Raw genomic sequence first — 16,527 nt, forward strand, 5'->3', positions numbered from 1 at the left:
TGAGTTCGCCTTCGTCTGACCCTCTTTGGAGTTTGACACATTCCGCTCTTTCGAGAGGATTTATTCTTACCGAAAGAATAAAAATCGAGATTGCGGAGAAAACAGAATCCATATTGTTACATATATGAGAAGATGACCAGCCGGAATACACCAGAAATAATTTTGAACTGCAAACAAGGAATACCAAATGCGGCGGAGATGCTTTTCATACGAACATACATTTCTTGAACCCCCACTTAACTTTCAAAATTAGCGCGGAATCAAACAGCGCGTATGGGTGGGTATTTTTCATAGGCAAGAGAAAAACGCGCTATGAACGATATCTATGGCACAAATACGAGCCAAGAAATAACATTATTTTTACAGCAAATACTTCAGATTTTCTTACCTTTTCGAATGAGGCGGACGTCTCTCCAACTCGCTGCTTCTGTCTAAACTGACTTGGTCTTCAGAGTCGTGTTTCCAGTGCCATCAACGCTTGGCTGCGCCCGGAACGAAGCAACCTAAGGAGCAGCAGAGCGTACTCAAGAGGAACAGTTTACACAAAGGGGATATGTGAGTATGGGATGCAACCGTATCGTAAACGTAGGGTAAAGTCACGCAAACTTCAAAAATCTACTCTACAATCACAATTCAACGTCTCCCGCACTGCCATTTATATTTCCTATTACACCGATTGCTTGTCCGCTACCTATTGCTCATGGAAGGAACCCAATTACTTATGAATATCGAGTTTCAACAAACATGAGAGGGATGTGAGTTTCATGCAAGAGTGAGGGCGTAAATGTGTGACGAAAACAGGTTGAAATCAAATCCTACGGAAGGATAAAAACACATACCACAACAGTTGGAACAATATGACGGTCTAGTTGAATTATTCAGAAGGCGAACGCTTATCAAATATATTTAGAATATCTTCGACTTGCATTACTGCAAATACCAAGACATGAGACAAACATTAAACCATTGGGAATTAAAATTTTAGAAGTACCTCGTACGTTTATTCCTTCTAAAAGTAAGACGGACAGCTAAAAACCCTCAGTACTCCTAAACGACCGCAACTTGATCTCATAAGAATGGGCAATAATTTACACTTCTTCCACAGTTACGTGTTGCAAAATGCTAAGCTAGGATAGAGATCACTGCGGATCACAGAGATGTCGAATGTATCATTGACCCCGAAATGTCCTCTGCTGCCGTCCAAACAGCGGGAACGGTTTGTTTTCAAAATATAGACTTAGGAACATCGAAAGTTGGACTGGGGCCAGTCAATGAACTTTGCTTGTTTTCTCTTAAATCTCGTAAAACAATAAGGTAAGTCACATTTAGTGAATTAAAACCTGTTAAAAACATTTTACTGATTTTTTATTTAACATGAGGTATTCATCCATTCACGACAGAGTCGGAATATTGTAATTATGAAATTCGACATGGGAATGACCGCCGCGGAATGATTGTAGATAATGGCGCGGATTCTTAAATTCCGTAACAACGTGCACCGCTCTAAATTCATAGTTAGACTAAAGATTGGTGGCTGTATTCCCATTGTTTTAGCGCTATATACGTTTGAATATTTCAAAATAATTGAACGAATGATTTTAAAAAATTCAATGCACATTATTTTCTTATATTTAAAATTCTTTTATTAACTAAACAAAAGGTGTTGTTAAGCAATACTGTGTGGTTGATAAGCAATAGAGTATTTGCACGTTTTTGGTGAGGCCTGTTAAAAATATCAGTTTGGTTTAATTAAGCAAAATTCCAACTCCTACAGTCGTACGACCATGGGCGAATTTGTTATTAACAAATAAACATTCCAAAATCAATGTTGCGCTCAAAACACTCCGCCGCCATGCCAGACGGCTTGTGACGTCAATCCCCATACTCAACTGACTGCAGTTCCTCCGATCATCTGCGATTGTTGGAAACCTTGTTTATTGTTGTTTACGAACACTGAGGTGAATCTGACGGAATAAACTATCTGTCCTACTATAAATTAGTGGTATATTTCGTACAATAATTCTTTAAGTTCGTAGCCATGAGCGAAGATAGATTAATGGCTTGTGGGACAAAATTCCGGAATGAATATTGTTTTGTTCCGATACGTGGGAGCACCCATGTTTCTACACCGAACAAGATTTTTGTGGATGTTCCCGATAAGCCTGAACTACGACGGAAATGGTTATTGGCAGCCCGGAGGGATCTTAAGTCGATGCCATTATTACACACAAAAGAGTTTATTATTCCATTCAGAAAGGAGAGACTAATGCGTAATACTGAAGCATATGTATGTTTGAGATGCAGTTATTCTTGTATACAAACGGCCGTGTATTCATTGATGGTATACATTGCATATTTTTTCACTTCGGATGCTTACTTTCATTATGTATGCTTGATGACTATGGAAAAACATAATTGGTAACGTCAGTATTTTAAACATTTATACTCGAAAAGCAGATATAAACAATGTTGGAGTGGAAAAGGAAAATTTAAAGAATTTACAATGCAGTAAAGAATCGTAAAGAAAATAACGTTACGGTAAATGTATAAATGGTACAAATTTGATGCATTGCAAATACCTATATGCGAGCAATTAGTAACATATGTTTACTCCTAAAATGTTATAGTTGAGGAAACACAACAACCTGCCTCCCTACATTTAAATTTTCAAATATTGACAGCATAAAAGTGCGGAAACATAGGGAAAAATAGTTTACTAGAGGTGTTAATGAATAAAAAACTATGCAAAATTACCCTTACTTGTACTTATTTATTGCTCATCATATCACAAATAGCACTACCACGCACACATTTCACGAGCTGTCTTTTTAATACTTATAATCAGTATATGCCGAATCAACTGTTTCAATGAAGAACTTGGGTCACAATAAATATAAAACACTATTATGTAACACTAATAAAGCATAATTATCGGTTTTCCAATCACTCTGCACACCGCACTAAAAGAATTTGCACTCCTTGAAATTCGTAAGGATTCTTCACATCTCACTTCCCACACATCACTAACAACTTAGAATCAGTTTACGTTATTTCACGTTAACATTGCGAAGACAATTAAATGAATAGTCTGAAACAAATTACTAAACCAGTTATTGTAACATCAAAAAACTTAGAATTTCACTATCACTCCTACCGTAACCAAAATATGACCAAAACAATAACGAACAAAAGCGCAACGAATATGCGTGAAATGTAAACACTGACTAAATCTCAAAATGAATTGGCAATAGGTTTAATACGTAATAAAATCAAACAGAACTTAGAAGCGAACAAACGAATGCAAATTAATACGCGTTCGATGTATCCCTAAAGCTCAACTAGTTCAAATATGAAACATATCCCCTTCGCAATAGTCAGATACCTTTGATCGAAATGCATACGGTTGGTTGAACCAGCATGGAAGAAATAAATTCCTCGAAGATGTTACATTCACAACTCACTTCACTCTTTACTTCATCGTCTATATGCAATCGAGTTAGAGACTTAATTGTTGGATGAAACGCTTCACGAGTCTATTTTCTCCCAACTCGGGAGAAAATGAAGTTACAGACCTTACAAAAACGAAGATAGGCCCTAGGTATACACCGATCACGAAGGAGTCAACGTCTGTGAGGTTATTTGAAGAAGCCTTAACGAAACCAGGTTCCATTTTGCAAATTTACTTGCAGAAAAATGAAGAAATATCGCGTAAAATACGTGAAATATAAGTTATTCGTCAATGCTCCCGTCTGCTTGCAACTATAATATGGGAGATGACGTCACGTAACGAATAGCCAATTACAGGTCGTTTTACCCTCCAGAATTTCGATGCTAAAACAAAGGTTATTAAAACTTAAATAATAAATTATTAACAAAACACATGGAATTTTCACTAAACATATGAGAACTTCAAACATGTATGCACTAAATGGAAAGGGTTTCATGCTTATTCCTCACCCATGCAGACACTCTATTGTCTTGATAATTTTTCTATCGTCAGCATTTCCATTTGGAGAAGCGAAATTTGGAGAGCTGAAAAATAAACATGATGTAGTGCTGCCAGATAACTATATCATTGATGTATTATTACATATTTTATTTTGAATACTTTCTCAAGTTACTGTGGGTGCATCTAATTACTCAATCACAAAGGTTTGATGTATACTGGAGATAAATATATTATTTTGAGAATTTATTTTAATTAGAATATTAAGGTATTCATTAGTTCAAGGGGTTAAATGGTTTTCTGTTTTGCCTGTTTGCCTAATAACCATTATTATAAAACATCTTATGCTAATCCACACTTATGAGTCTGGGAAAGTATTCAATATTCTGGAGAAATTCAATTCAATATGTCAATATTAACCGGTTTAACATCAATTAAAAAAACACATATGGATATGTAAAAGATAGAAAGTATATTTTACACACTTACTTTAGAAGGAAATTCCTATAGTTTCATACACGTAATATAATCAAGAAAGACAGCGACAAAGTGTTATCTGTTGCTAGCAGTGCCAGGGAAATACGAGGCCATTATGACAGCATTGGAGAAAATTTCATCTTCAATTTGACTTGAGCATGTCTAAGGAAGATGAAAGATGCAAGATGGAAGATTAGATGCAGAAATGAAAGTTAAGAATTGTCAGGTAGAACCAGAAAACAAAAGTGATGGTTCATTTTGAGTATTTTATTCACAAAATAAAGGATACTTCTGAGTGTGGAGAGCAGCATTACAAACCCAGGGTGCCACACTCAGAAGCCAAAGATCCAACTTCCGAGGAAAAAGACGAGGAGGTAGAAGGTAGGTACACTGGGAGGAATTCAAGAGGAGGCTATTACCAAGGCATTCAAAGTTCAAATCATTTCTATGCTAACATGACCACACATAAACATGAAATAACTTTCATCGCTCATAATGTATGTGGAATCCACGTTGAAGATATGGTGATTAGTATAAAATATTTAACGGAATTTCTAATTCGTAGAACATAATCTCTCTGGTGACATTTGCATCACATATCATCCTGAAATCATTCTAGTTATGTGAAAAGGCGTCGTACATTTTATTTCGAACTATGTGTAATTCATGGAAAGGCAGGTTTAGTATTATGCATAAAATAGAATCAGTGGTTTTAAGCATTTGCATAATAGGTAGATTTTATTTTTATATCCACTGAACTCCTGCTGGAAATACGCCACTAAATTATTCATTCATTTTACAGTTATATTTTATAAATATTTTGCATGTCCTTCCCCATACTATAATCACCCACATAGCACACAATATCTTCTAGATATTTGGAGCATGTCTTCAATGTCTTGGATATTTTAAATATCTACTAGATATATATGATTTAACACTTTCCCGGAGAACAATATTTGAAAAATCTTCTCGGGATACCGCGCGGGTAAGATTATGTAAGAGCGCCGATGTTTCCCGAAACGTCGGCGCTCTTACATAATCTTACCCGCGCGGTATCCCGAGAAGATTTTTAAAATATCTACTAGATGTCTACAATATGTCTATTCTATGAAAGTATGCTTACTGCTTAGCCTTAAAAAATACTGGAATTTTAGATACTGAAAGTAATGTCATGAAAAGATTATTTAAATAATTAAGGGCAATTCCATTTGTGATGGAATTACATACCTTAAGAGAAAACTATGCAATAGGATATTTCGATAAAATTGTAAAATACAAAAAAAATGCAAAACTTCTCACTGTGCATGATAAAAAAAAACATTTATGAAGGTGATGTTTATATACAGAAAGAAAATTGATTATTGAAATATCTTCTGAATTTGCCCGTCATTAATATGTGACGGAATTACTTCCAGGTCAACCTCCTAAGTGTAATGATTTCAAATATCTTCAAAACTCTGTGAATCGAAGTATAATCTGAAAACTTTTTATAAGGCTCTGAATAATGTTTCAAATACTGATTCCATAAATTTCAATAATTTAGCTGTTGATTTATCAAGATAAAATATTTCCATCATAAATTTTAAATTGAGAGAAAAAGTTGATATTTTCATGGAAATGCCCAGAAATGATACATATTTCAAAAAACAAAAAAAAATGAGATAAAAGAGCAGACATTGAAAATTTAAGAAAAATTTATTATTATCTTCTTCTTCCTTCCAGGATTAGACTACTATCATGTGGATATGATGGCATTCCAGATAAAATAATTAAGTATTCAATTCCTTATATAGCATCTGTACTTACCTACTTATGTAATTTATTATCAATCTCTGATGGCATTTTTCCCAAGCAACTTAAAATGAGCAAAGTATATCCACTTTTTAAAAAAGAGGAAAAAAAAAGATGCAGACAACTACAGACCAATTAGTCTTCTCTCAGGGTTCTCTAAAATTTTTGAAAAAGTCATGCACAAACGTCTTCTTGATTTTTTAAATAAAAATGCAACCATTACCTCTTCCCAATTTGGCTTTAGGCATAAAAAGTCAACCACAGATGCACTCTATGAGTTTTTAAACGATACTTTGAACAATATTGACTGCAGGAATCAGACTTTGGGACTACCCAAGTAACATTGACCGTTGGGCCTCGGTTGGGGAACCGTAGTCACGGTTGGCTCATTGTGGGTGGATATGCCTACCAAATTCCACTGTTGGCCCAACGCAGATATTGTTCGTCGGCCCAACGAAACGGTTTATGCTGTTGGCCCAACGGAAATCCCCAACGATGGCCCTACGAAATGGATTATCATTGGGCCACCGTTGGGACATCATACCATTATAGTACGATTGCATACGTTGCAGGATACGGTTCACATGGTTCCCTAGCAACCTAACAACCAAAACTTGTTTGGTTGTTAGGGATTGCTTATATATGCTAATCATTCACTATGTCTTTGTGATAGCAGTTAAATAAAATAAGTCGAGTGCTTCTAACAAAAATAAGTCATTGACCTCATTTGGTAAGTCTTACAAAACTGGCATTCCTAAAATCATGTTACCTTAAACAGATAGTTTCGTGGAATTTTAAACTTTTCATCATTAATTTAGATAGATCGATATGTATATTTTTTTCAGATTGTGGCATATCTAGTATCAGTGGAAGTTTTAATGAAAACAGTGTTTCAATGGACAAAGTGAGTGATTTAGACCTCTCTGAAGAGAATGAGATTGAATTTATATGAGTAAACCTAAATAACATCTGCACAGTTATTATTTTATGGAAAATACATCAACTATTATACTCAATCAGTGTTTCTGTGATTCCTATTAATATCCCTAAATTTTGCACTTATTGTTAGCCATATTCTACATATCCTTTTCTCCAAAATGGCATCAAATTCCATTTTGCTTTGTTTATTTCTTTCGTTATCTATCCAAATCTGCATGTAGAGGTCTCATCTCTCTGGTATCTTAAATAAACATTGCTCATATGCATTTGATTTATCAAATTTTACTTTTCCTTCCCATATAATTTCTTGAAGTACCTATCCCCAGTCGAACTTGAATTTTATTTCATTTGCTTCTTCAACTTTCCAGGTTAAATCATATTCCATATTGCGATTCCTGTATCTTTCATTGTGTAATGATTGCCAAAGTCGTATTCAATTATCAGTCCATCATTCTAGGCTATCGTTGGTTTCATTGATTTTAGTTTCTTTTAGCATGTGAGGATGTTAACCCTATACAGAACCCATGCCCTGAAAGACCTCTATGGTATATCGCCTTGTCTGGCCAGTCAGGTGAACTTTGCAGAGCTTGAGTGTCCTTTTTGATGTACACCAATGATAGACATCTACATTTGGTTCATGGAAAATCATTAGGTTTGCTGTATACCAGATATAGGCATCTACATTTGGATTCAATTAGGTATAAAGCTAACTTTGTACTCTCAGTAGGGATGTAAATCTTATGTAGCTTTTTATAGAAGTTTGCGCAAGTGTTTTAAGCATGTTGATATGATATTTATAATAAATATTTCCATCAGAAAATTTCTTATTAATAACATTTATTAACTGATAGTTGTAAGAAATTTTCTTGTAGAAAAATTTTATAAGAAATTTTCTTATAAGAATTTTCCAATAGGGGGGTTTTAGGCGCAAGTAATACTTAGGAGTGTGGGAGTATTGCATACCCGCCAGGGAAAGCAGGAGTTGCGGGGTCGTCCTCCAGGAAAGTTTTAAGAATAATGGTTCAAAATGGCGAGTTTTACGGCTTTCTGGGGGATATTTGATTAATCCTAACACTATGCTATAAGTAATATAGCATTGTGTTAGGATTAATTAATTTATAACTGATCCAATTAAGTAAAATGGACTAAACTTAAAAATTTCGTTACCGAAGACCAGAGAATAGATTGAATCAAATAACTCAGGGGTGTACATCTTGCAGTGTGACAAGGAGGATTTCTTTGAATTACCTCTTAGAAGTGGTACCATTGGTATATTTGTAGTAAAAAAATTAGTACCTGGATGCAAATTGCAGTCCACCCAGATTTTATCTAAGTGTGTTTTGTTGCCCTACAAAGAAGATGGACAGTTTTTGTGTGTGCCATATTGTAATATGGAAAGGTGCTGTTGAAATTTTCCTAATTTTGTCCTAATAAAAATTGTCCTAATTTGTGAAAATAAAAGTTGGGGACCTTCTGAACTGATATTGATTTTTTGTTTTCCACTTTTAACCACTGTAACCTTACTTTGTCCAATAGCATTGATTGTTTATGTATTTAATTTCATTTAGATTTATAGAGAGTTAAAGGTAAAGATTCTATCTACCGGTATCGTATCAAGTGAGAAGGTAAATTAATTTAACTTTCATTCTATAAAAATGAGAAATGCCAGTAAAATATAGCTTTTGTTGGGAAACGGATGGCAGAATGTAAAAGGGCCAACGGTATATCGTTGGAGATTTGTTGGCCTTGGGTTGGGAATACGAAGGCCCGACTGTAATGCTCTGTTGGCCCATCGTTGGGGAATCGTTGGTTGGGATACGGTTGGCGAGGTGGCCAAATCATACCATGGGCCAACCGCTGTGTCCCACCATCTGCCAACAGAGGGCCAACCAAAAATGTTACCTGGGTATATGTATATTGACCTTAACAGAAGCTTTCGATACAGTAAGACATGACCTTCTACTTCAACGTTTAACACACTATGGTATCACTGGACTTGCACACACCTGGATAAAATCATACCTCACCAACAGAACACAAATAACCCAAATTTCTCACTATGATTCCAATACCAGCATACTTCAAACTTTTTCATCAAGCATAAAAACTGTGAAACATGGTGTCCCTCAAGGCTCAATCCTTGGGCCCTTATTATTTAACTTGTACATAAATGACTTACCAGAAAGTCTGCCTGGTGTTAAAACAGTCTTGTATGCTGATGATACAAGTATTTTAATACAGGCACAAAACTATCATGATCTATAGCAAAAAAATTAAATAGGATGGCACACAATCTTCAACACTGGCTTATAAACCTAAACAAATCAGTCTGCTTGAATTTTAATTCTCCTCATCAACCAAATGTAATGCTAATGAACTCTGAACTCTCCTTTGTAAATAACGTTCCTTTTCTTGGTGTAGTTGTGGACAAAACTATGTAATGGATCCCTCACATTGAGGGGCTAAAATTGAAGTTATCCCGAGTATTATATCAATTACGGGATCCTAGGACCAGTACCTCCGTAAACATTTTAAGATGTGTGTACTTTGCCAATTTTCAGTCCCTCATTTCCTATGGTGTTATTTTTTGGGGTGACAGTAGCCATAGCACTAACATATGTATTTTTAATTAAAAAAAAAGTGATTTGAATCATGCTTAATTTACCTTACAGAGAATCCTGTCGCATCCACTTAGCAAATCTTCGAATTTTAACTTTAGCGACTCTTTATATACTACATTTAATGGTATTTACTAAAAAGAATATACACTCTTTTGTAAAAAATGAAGAGTATCATAGGTATGAAACACGATCTAGAGATAAACTGCATGTTTCACATAGGAACTCCAAAAGGTGCAGAAAAGGACTTTTCATAAAGGAGTGAAACTGTATAACCTTCTTCCTGGAAGTTTAAGGAATATAAATTCCTTGAAATTATTCAAAATCAAGCTGAGACAATTACTTCTAAGCAAAGTGTTCTACACTGTAGATGAGTTTGCTCTTACTCTGACCAACAAGAATGTAATGTAAATTTTATGAAATATGTATTCCTTTAGTTTGTACTATGATACATAACTTGCCATATCTTATATGTATGTTTTTGTAAAACCTATTATGTAATTCTAATTGATTGAAATGTACTTAAGTGATTTCTTTTTGACAAAGCCTATGTCTACTTAATTGTATGATCAAACAGGTGAAATAAATTATAATAACAGTAGCTACTGTAGATCTATAGATTCCGTTTAATGGGTCCACCGGTTACTTGGGGCAGGCGCTTAATTGGGGCAGATCTTGAAGAACAGAACCCCATAGAGGAATATCCCAGAGTATTCTCCACTTAATTGGGACAGCATGCTGCTTTATTGGGCCATGAGTCGGCGACATAGACTCTATACTAGCGACAAAATTAATATTTTTTTGTTTTTAGAATATGTACTGTTTTTTTTATTTTCCTCCTTTGATTTACTCTTATTTTTCAGAAATTCTCCTATTGTTGCCCTATTTTGAAAGCTCTTGTTGTTATACTATCCGCAAGAGGATAGGACTTTTCTTTTATAGGACTTAGTAAAAGACATTCATTCAGCATCGCCCCAGGCTGTGAAAAATATTTTTAGCTACATTGTTATAATTGTCAAAAATCATAATAAACTAGCTAAACTCGCTGATTTATTAATCAAATTAATAGTTTAATAAACTTAAGTTGCATCATAAACATTCTTTAGCCTTCTTTGTATCACTTCAACGTTTGTTTATGTCCATATACAAGATAGTTCACCTAAATGGGGCAGCCGCTTAATAGGGTAGTTTCCTTCATCAAAGAAAACGATAGGCATTGATTGCGATTCGTTACCCACCATTAGTGTATTCATAATACACAAATTATTTGGTTTTTGAAATACCGGTTTAGACGAATGGCAAGGGTCAAATTTTATCCTCATTTGAAAAAGGCCAGATTGGCGCCCATGCGATTCCACTCCGCGTGACGTCACAGGGACCTAGTTTCTACACGAGAGGATAGGAGTTATACATCGTCTGAGGTTACCAATGCATGCATGAGGCACAGAGCTCAGGGAAACATGTCTTAATAATCACCTATTAAAACTGGCTAAGGTCGGAAAGTTTTCTTCGTTTGATAAGGTATTAATAAACCTTTTTTTAAGCCAAGCGCTACCATTCAGCAAGGTACTCAGCTATCCGCTAGCATCCTGCGTCCTATCAGCGCTCAGAGCCTTGATCAAGGTCACTTCACAAGGAGAGAGGGGGAACCAGAAATGCGTCGCACGGACTTTCCTACTTAAGCGTCGCGTTTTTGCGCGCTTGAAATTTTTCACTTTTCATTTAATCGCGAAAAATAGATATCGTCATTTAAAAATCTAAAAGCGCAAAATACGTACTCCATGAGTAATAATCTTTCGATTTAGGCAATAAAAAAATAATAGGAAACCACCCTATTGGGGCAAAGTGCACAAGTCCCGTTATGTCCCAATTAACCGCAATCTACTGTATTAAATTATTATATTAAGTTCAAATGGATGTCCTTCTTCACCACCCCGCTAGTATTTTAGTTGCCTTCTTGAATTTATATACGTACTTAAGAAGCATTTATATGAGACATGGCATTGAAAAAATTTTCAGTCACTTACATGGGGTAGGTAAAATATTTTTTATTGAAGTATTATGCTCAATATGTTGATAACTTTTAAAGGTATTTTTCTTCTAAAGGCTGATGTTTTCATTTCCTATGTCCTCAAGTTTTGGTATACTATTTTGTATTTTTTATCAACAATTAAAACTGACCGTCCGATATATTGGACACCATGCACGGGGGTCAGTTCTGGTAACTAATCTAAAGAGGGCTGCTCTTATATTACAACCTCAAATTTTTGTTTTAGTATTGCATGTATGATTATAAAATGAAATTAATGTTATTCAACGGTGGAGTACTAGCATATTGTAAGTAACTATCCATAAAAAGATTATCAGCCTTGGCAATAAATAAACAAATACCCAATGTCACCTCTGTAGGTGAATAATGATGCAAACTTACATTTGCAAACTCAGTTGCATATATACTAACTATAAAAATGTGAACCTAGCTTTGGAGAAGGAGGATTTTATGTCATTCCTCGGTGATATGGTAATGCCAGGCTAAGCTAAATCTTTTTTATATATAAAAAGAGGATGTCTGTTAGTCTGTCCGCTACCCATTTCCATACGGCTGCATGGATTGCGGCCAAAGTCTGTACAGAGGTGCATCTCATGCTCCCAAACCCCGTAGTGCTACTTTTAATTGCGTCCCATGCGCACTTAGTATCATTTTCTCATTACCGAACCCTGCAAGTGCGCTTAGCGCCACCTAGCACCCATTCCCCACCATCTGCTTACTCTCCCGCCTTGTGCAGTGGTCTAATGTTGTTGTACCCCTTTTAAATGCTGCTAATGTACCAAAAGATAAAGGATAGGAGTATTTTTTTATTATTAATTCACTTCGGTGAAACTCATTGGGCACCTTGCTTCTATAAATATCTGTGCAAGTGGTACAATTCAGGGGAATAGAGTAGAAAATTGTCCTCTCAAGATAAAGTTAATGGTGAAGAAGGAAGAAAGAAGCGCCCATTGCTTTCAAAGTATGATAACTTGTCAGGTGAAAAGATTATTGTGTTGTCACTATTGCAACAAACTATGAAAAATTTATGTTGCTACAAAAAGATGGTCAAGAGAGAAGAAAAGCAAGATTTCTGTAGCTCAGCCAACAGTTTTCTCATCTCATAGCCTAGGGATGGGTGGAGTTGATCAAATGGACCAGTTTATTGCTTCATATAGGTCCAGAATAAGATAGAATAAATGGTGGTGGCTAAAGTTAGCCTAAACGCACGAAAAATGACTGAACAGAAAAAAGTCTCTTTTGAAATATAGAAGGTCACTTGCCTTGATTATGATAAAAATGTTTGAAAATCATCTATCCAAGGAAATCAAACTCATGTTCCCATTAATTCTGTTAGATTTGATCGCATATACCTATGGCCACAATTTATTGTTACCGAAAGACGAAGAGTAGACTGTAAAGGGAAAGCAAAATCCTTAAGTAATAAATGCAACGTTGGTCTTCATCCAAAATTTTTCTACGTATATCATGTCAAAGTGTCAAAATGTATAATGTTTCTAGTTTATATGCTCTTTATGTATCATCTTTTAACATCAAATCAATGTCATGATTATTGTACTCATTTATTAAATAATTTTAGCAAAACTTCTATAGGAATGCACTACAGCAACCCACACTACTGCCCCCTGTGCATCGCGTCCGATATATCGGACAGGCTGTATTATTTAAACAATTGATTGTAAAAATTTTAAAATTGCATAAATTAGTTAAAATGAACCTAAGTAGCCGGAATAATAACTTTTTAAAAAAATATTTGACAAAAATAACTTTATGCACTAATGGGTTAATAAGCATTGCATCAGTGATTATAGACCCATTGTCATTCAGTCAGTTTTCGCTAAAGTGTTCGAAAGTCTGGTCACAGACAGACTTAAGCCATTAGTTGGTAATATCCTTATGGATGAGCAGCATGGATTTAGGAGTGGTAGGTCAACTTCTACAAACCTTTTGTCATTTCATCACTTTGTCACCTCTGCATTACAAGATCATTTCCAAGTGGACACTATATACTGTGATTTTTCCAAGGCTTTTGACAAAGTTAATCACAACATATTGGCAGCAAAACTTGAAGCCTATGGTATATCAGGTCACCTGCTATCCTGGTTCAAAAGTTATCTGACTAAGAGAGAACTTGTAGTTAAAATACAAAACACTGTGTCTTCTCCTTTCTCTGCTACAAGTGGGGTTCCCCAAGGCTCACATTTGGGTCCCCTTCTGTTCCTGATTTTCATAAACGATATTGGTGCCTCACTAAACCCAATAAAACATCTAATCTATGCAGATGACTTGAAGATCTTTCATCCTATTGATTCAGACAATGATGCTGTGGATCTTCAGAGGTGTTTAACCTCTCTTGCTGACTGGTGTGATAATAATTCGTTGAAGCTGAACTTAAGTAAATGTAATGTACTTACCTTTTGTCGAGGGAAAATCCCTTACCTAAAGAACTACATTTTATCTGGGAGTACACTAGATAGAGTCGAACTTAAACAGGACCTAGGCATTTTGTTTGACTCTCAACTTAAGTTTGACACACATATCGATACTATAGTTAGTAAAGCATATAAATCTCTTGGTTTCATTTGCCGACACTGTAAAGATTTTAACAGTATTTTCAGTTACCGTATTCTGTATATTACCTTAGTAAGATCTATGCTTGAATACTGCTCAGTAGTATGGAATCCATACTATTTGATATATGACGCTGCTATTGAGCGGGTTCAGAAAAAATTTTTAAGACTTGTTGCTTTTAGATTTAACTTAGAAAGAGAAAGAGGATCATATGTTGAACTGTTAAATCTACTCAATCTCAGTTCCTTATGTAATAGAAGAAAACAATTAGGTCTTTTGTTTTTGTATGGCCTGCTAAATAACCTAATTATATGTCCGGATCTACTAAGTTTAATCAATATTAAAGTTCCTGCCTTATACTCTAGAACTCATAATCTTTTTTATCTCCCGCACTGCAGTTACATTTATTTTTTGCCTATGTTCAGGATAGCGAGAGATTATAATAACATATGTGTAGATGCTGATATTTTCCAAATGTCAAAATTTTCTTTTAAAAAATTCTTGATGGACTGTTTGCGGTGCATTTCCTAAGGTACCCTTTTCAATTTTGTAGTGTTGTCTTGATGTTTATTGTGATAACTTTGTGCAATTTTAAATTTGTACTAATGTAAAAGGGCTTAAGCCCGTGAAATAAATTTATTATTATTACTATTATTATAATACGCTTATTCAAGGTAAATGTTTTTGAAATTTGCAATGTCAATTTTAATGAGAAGAAAGATGAATTGATAAGAGAGTTTAAGGATTTATTTGAGAAAAGTTTAGTTTGCTACATTAAGTTGAGCAAAATACAATTGACTTTAAAAGAGGGTGTAAGGCCAATTTTTTGTAAGCCACATCAAGTTCCTATTTCATTTAAAGCTAAGGTTGAGAAGGATCTTGACAGGCTAGAATCTGAAGGTTGTATTACCAAAGAAGATAATAATGAATGGGGAACACCATTAGTTCCAGTTCTTAAACCTAATTTTAATGCTCCGTTATGTGCTGATTACAAGGCTACAATTAATCGTTATCTTAATGATGTCAATCTTGTCACGCCCAAAGTGGAGGAAATATTTCAAGCAGTTAAAAGATGGCAAGAAATTTTCAAAACTTGATAAGTCAAATGCTTATATCAATTAGAGCTAGGGGAAGAAACAAAACCTTTGTTGGCATGGAGTACACATAAAGGTATTTATATTCCTAATAGTTTGCCATTTGGTGTGAAGCCTGCTTGTTCCGTTTTTCAAAAAGAGTTGGAAAAAGTGTTACAGGGTGTGGATGGTGTAAAAAATTTCTTGGATGATGTCATAGTCACGTGTAAAAGTGATGAAGAACATTTACATAACTTGAGGTTAGTTTTTTCCAGACTTAGAGAAGCTGCATTTCGATTGAATTTTGATAAATGTAAATTTTGTGAAACAAATTTCATATTTAGGTCATATTATTGATGCTGCGGGAATTAGGAAGGATCCTTGCAAAGCTATAGTTAAGGCCGCCAGGCCTACGGATGCGACTGAGGTTAGATCTTTCGTTGGTACCTGCAATCACTATGGGAAATTCGTTCCTACTACATTCGTCAAAAGTATTAGGTCCATTGTATAAATTGTTGCGAACAGGAGTAAAATATGATTGGAATGATGATTGTGAGAGAGCTTTCATTCAAGTTAAAAGAATTATGTCATCAGATGAGATATTACCCTGGTAAAAATAAACTCCTCCATTAAGGAGAGGTTTACCCTCCATTGAGGGTACAGGAAGGACAGGTGTACCCTTCCTGTACCCTTCAGCAAGGGTACACGAAGGGTATTTTAGAACATTGGTGGGTACGCCCTCTCCTTCCTGGAGGGCACGGGAAGGGTTTGGCCAGCCTCGATGAAGGGTACAGGAAGGATAAGTGTACCCTTCCTGTACCCTTCAGCAAGGGTACAGGAAGGATAGGTGTACCCTTCAGCAAGGGTACACGAAGGGTATTTTAGAACATTGGTGGGTACGCCCTCTCCTTCCTGGAGGGTACGGGAAGGGTTTGGCCAGCCTCGATGAAGGGTACAGGAAGGATAAGTGTACCCTTCAGCAAGGGTACACGAAGGGTATTTTAGAACATTGGTGGGTACGCCCTCTCCTTCCTGGAGGGTACGGGAAGGGTTTGGCCA

The 16,527-nt window shown here is 35.5% G+C and overlaps 1 protein-coding gene and 1 long non-coding RNA gene across 2 annotated transcripts in view; one reads left to right on the forward strand and one right to left on the reverse strand.

Moving 5' to 3' along the window:
- Positions 1 to 470, reverse strand: part of LOC124155659 (glycogen debranching enzyme) — a 62,746-nt gene extending 62,276 nt beyond the window's left edge. Inside the window, exon 1 of the mRNA XM_046529680.1 lies at positions 389 to 470. The gene's annotated coding sequence lies outside the window, so the exon portion shown is untranslated. The remainder of the gene's footprint in view (positions 1 to 388) is intronic.
- On the forward strand, positions 12 to 6,543 carry LOC124155680. Its single transcript, XR_006864218.1, has 3 exons — positions 12 to 277; positions 367 to 555; positions 6,149 to 6,543. It is a non-coding gene; the product is annotated as an uncharacterized LOC124155680 (long non-coding RNA).
- The last annotated feature ends 9,984 nt before the right edge of the window (positions 6,544 to 16,527 follow it).

The sequence above is a fragment of the Ischnura elegans genome, chromosome 1 (assembly GCF_921293095.1).
Source record: "Ischnura elegans chromosome 1, ioIscEleg1.1, whole genome shotgun sequence".
Lineage (NCBI taxonomy): Eukaryota > Metazoa > Arthropoda > Insecta > Odonata > Coenagrionidae > Ischnura > Ischnura elegans.